Source organism: Saimiri boliviensis, chromosome 6 (assembly GCF_048565385.1).
Source record: "Saimiri boliviensis isolate mSaiBol1 chromosome 6, mSaiBol1.pri, whole genome shotgun sequence".
Classification (NCBI taxonomy): Eukaryota; Metazoa; Chordata; class Mammalia; order Primates; family Cebidae; genus Saimiri; species Saimiri boliviensis.
Genome location: NC_133454.1, coordinates 107,417,460 through 107,422,053, shown reverse-complemented (window position 1 = coordinate 107,422,053; position 4,594 = coordinate 107,417,460). Strand labels below are relative to the sequence as shown.

At 37.7% G+C, this 4,594-nt stretch overlaps 1 pseudogene; it reads right to left on the bottom strand.

Moving 5' to 3' along the window:
* Positions 1–2,697: 2,697 nt before the first annotated feature.
* On the bottom strand, positions 2,698–4,323 carry LOC101031608 (ETS-related transcription factor Elf-2 pseudogene; annotated as a pseudogene).
* Positions 4,324–4,594: the final 271 nt, after the last annotated feature.

The following is a 4,594-nucleotide window of genomic DNA, read 5'->3' as shown; positions in this document are numbered from 1 at the left end:
CCTTACAAATTCTTCCTTAGCAACTCCCAGAGTTATAACCAATACACCAAAGTAAGCTATTGTTTATTCATTTCCATTTCAATTTTTCAGATCAAGTGGAAGTCCATTGGGTGTGTCCACAGAATGGCCTGCTGAAAGCTTTAATCACACATACTGAATATATGCTTCCCCCCATATGTAGCTCTAATTTGGGGTTCCCTATTATGTCTACCATCAGTTAGCTTCTTAGCAACTGAAGTTCTAGGTCTCAATCAACTTTGACTTTATTTATTTATTTGTTATACAGTTCATTGTTAGAACATTTCTTATATGTATTCCCTTCTTGCATTTCATCACTACTACTATCTTCCAAATCCTTGTAATATTTCCCTAGACTTTCTCATTTCTCAGTAACCTGTTACCTTGCTTCTGGAATGCATCTATTTTTTCTCATGTGAAATGTTTCTGTTAAATTAAATTTTTCAAAATATTATTATGATTTTACTTTTTTGAAAAATAGTAAATGGCTTACCATTACCTATACCCAGCAGGGAGTGTCTGTAAAGTGCCAGGTAGTAAATATTGTCTTTTTCTTATATATACTGCCTCTGTTACAGCTGGTCAAATATACTATTGCAGTGAAAAGCTATAAGTAATATCTAAACTAATGAATGTGTATTATTCCAGTAAAACCTTATTTATAGGCAGAGTTAATTCATAGGCCCTAGTATGCTGACCAATAATGTAGAATTTCATATTTGGCTCTTCTTATACCCAGTAAATCTAGGGATCTGTTTTAAGAGAGACTGGTTTCAAGATTAAAATCTGAATTTTTATTCTGCTCTTCAACAGCTTTCTTATTCTTCCTATATAAGCTTTCTAGGTACCTCCTCTTCAAGCCTGGTGTGCCTATCTGACCAGGTAACCTGTTTCCTCTCTCTCTATTATCTCTATAATCTCCTTTTCACTGTCTTTAAGTATATCTTTTGCTTCTGTGGATTCTCTTTGTATTTTTCTTTTACCACATTATGATATAGTCATGTATTACCATAACTCATCTCAATTAGACTGCAGGGTCCTGAGAAAATGCAGGACGTGTAGATGGTGTATTTTTTAAGCCCCATAGTGCTTTGTGCAGACTAAGGACTTCTTAAATAGTTATTTTACCAGAAGCAATTGTTAGAGTAGAGAAAAACTTGCAAACATATATAATATCAGATATTCATATGTGCTATGATAAGATAGTTGATGTTTTGCTACAGAGATTGACTAGGTGGAGTATTTATGTTTACAAATGAATGATTGTGGAAAGCTTCCCTGAGGATATGGCAGCTGAATTAAAACTAATAAAATAAGAAGGAGTTATATAATCAAAGTTTTGGAAAAAGAGGAGCCTATGAAAAAACAGGTGAAAATAAGCATAATATGTTTTAAGCAAAGAAAGACCAGTGTATCTGGTGATAATCTCTAACCTTCATTTATGTTAAGGAGAAAAATCTTCACACACATGCACGTTCACACACACACACACACACACACACATAATTTATTCATATTTTAATATATATCTTTTAAAAAAATTTTCATTTCTATATTTCAGAAAACCTACTTGAATACACTTTGAAATAAGAGTACAACAAAATAGAATAGATTTCAAATGTTGAATATACAAACTATTATAGTTCAAATCTGAACACTGGTACTTTCCCTCATAAACTTCAACTGAAAAAAAAAGAAAAAGAAAAAGAAGAAAAAGAAAGAAAGAAAATTCCAGGTATTACAGCTACCTGACAAAAATTCATGCTGAGCCTGAACTTCCAAGTGACAGCAGAACTGAAAATGATGTGTCTGCACAAATGCCAGGGCTAAGCAAGTGACACAGGCATGTTATAGCAAAAGGACAGAGCCAACTGTTAATTTGTCCACAATTAAGAAACTGACAGACTTAAACTACCATATAAAATGTTACATGTAAATTCTATAACAATACTGTGCTAGGTACAAGATTTTTAAAATTTTTCTTTTAATAAAAAAGGTTTACACGAACAAGCCATTAGCTTATTTTAAGAAAGAAAACCAAAAAATTAGTCTAAGGCCTTTGTTTTAAATCAGCTTAAGCTATATGATATATATATGTGTGTGTGTGTGTGTGTGTATGTGTTTGTGTGTGTGTGTGTATAAAATCGCACTAGATCTTTTTTTGCTATCCTCTTTCTGAAGTTTTTGGATCCATTCTTCAATTCACATTCTAAAACACCTACATTAGCAGAGTCTTCACATAGCACCAGTCAAGTGAGAACTGTGTTCGCACAGTAATAATTGCTGGTATGCATATGAAATTCATCAAAAATTGCTATATGTAACAATGAGATCACCCATCCCAACCCCTCCCCACCGAAAACTGTATAACCTCTTACAGAATGTTAGTGTTCCAAGTCTTAGTGTAACTTGATATCGTAGTGAGTTGGTTGGTCCCTTTCAATCCTTTCTTATTGACGGGTTCAGTTGTTTCCTACTGTAAGAGGCAGCACCTCAATATGTAGTTCACCTCCCAATGAAACATGGGATAGGTAATTTATTTCCAGTAAGTTTGATTGTTTTCGTATATGCATTAAAAATGTTTTAAAGTCTTCTTTGACTTTTCTTGGTAACTTCCTTTGCAAATGTTTACGTCAGCACTGCCACTAACAGCCTGAAGTCCACGGTGGAGCTGCGATTTTATTTCTTACATGTCACTAGTCCTTCTGTTTTCATAGTTACGGGAAGGGCAATAGCTGGAGGCGCACTGACAACCACTACGTGGGTCACTGTCTTATTTCCATCTGCCGGTTTTTCTTCCACCAGCTGCAAAGTTTTCACATCATGTTCTTGCTTTTTTGCCACTGCTTCTTATTTAATCTTTGGCCCCTTTATGACTGCACTGATAACTCGAGGAGGAGTCTGGCCAGATGCCTGCTGAGTAGGCATTGATAGTCACATTACAGGTGTACCATGGGCTATTGAAACGGGTAACTGCTCTCACAGCCAATACGGTTCCAACAATGTTAATGCTTCCTGATACAGTCAGATTTGACTTTGTCTGCAGTTGACACTGTGCAAGCTGTGTAGCTGAGCTGGTAATAATTTTGGCAGGCTGCATGGTGATTTTGTCTCCATTTTCAGTAGAAGCTGACATCACAGTAGGGATTGTCTGAATGACTACCTTTGGAGAGGTTGCTGTCGGACTAGTGCTGGTTGTTAATGGTGCACCTGCATTAACTGGCTGAACTGCCACAGTTGAAATTTTCTGACCCAATGATGTCATTACAACAGGTACTTGCATTGCGACACGAACTGTCCTTGGAGCTGCTGTTGCTGATACAGATGCAGTGGTAGTAGGAGACCTGCATGAAGCATCGTGACCAGAGGAAGTGATATTCACAACTCTGGCTACACCCTTCTCTGCTCTGGAGCAGTTAATAGAGGATGAATTTTTTCTATCACGAACAGAGGATGCTGCTTTCAGGAGACTTTCTGCAGACAGTGACACTCGTTCTAATGATTTTTCATCAGTAGCTCCTGCTAAATCTTCATTACAGGTTTCACTTTTGTCATCATCTATGACCACTATGGTTTTGGGCATATCCTTGAACTGATAAGCCTCTGTCCTTCAACCTTTGCAAGAATTCCCCTTTGGTAGTAGTATCTCAAAGCTCGTCCCATGGTTTCATAGTTCATGTCCGGTTTGTTCTTATGCTTTCCCCAAAGCTTAGAGACAGCCTTCGAATCCACCAGCTTGAATATGCCTTTTTCTCTCTGAGTCCATTTAATATACCGGGGACAAGTATTTTTTATCTCGAAGTAGATCTAAAAGAAACTCCCACAAATAGGTTGTGTTTCTTTTTCCTTCTCTTGGTTTCTTCTTTATACCTAACTCAGGAGACCCATTGGAAATTGGTGATTGCTGGGTCTTTGGTTTATGGCCAACTTTTTTCTTTTTCATTGGTTCATGGCTATCTGGTGATGTAGGAATTGGAGAGATATCCATTGGTTCAGACTCTTCAGTTGACACCTCCACTACAGTTTCTGTAATGACATCTGGCCTCATAGCAGCATGGATAAATTCTGGAGTTGATACACAAGGAGGAACAAATACTTCCACAGGAATTCTTGAATCCCTCAAGCAGGTAGGAGATTCCATATGAAGCAGGGCTTCAGCAACTTCAATTGTCTTATCTGTACAGTGTGCATTACTGCTATGAACTGATGCTTCCACGGCCCAGATGAGCAGATCCAGCTGGTTCGTGGGTCCTTCATGCAGAGACGTCGCCATGTGTATCCCGGCGCTGGAGCTGCTGCTTCACATTGACTTACACCATGAGCAGCGGCGGCAGGGGAGGAGGCGGAACCCGCGGCCGGAGACACACGCCGTGCTACCCTTAATATATGTATCTTGGAAAGGAAGAGATGTTACTGAGATTTTAATATCATAGACAGAACGTGCAAAGTAGAGAGTGTATAATAATGGTAGTCTAGTACAACGTCAAGTTGAGAATAGAGAAGAGAAGGCAATTTTTTTTTCTATAGATAGTTGGTAAGTAACACTACTAAGAATTTTAGGGGAAGATCTTGATCT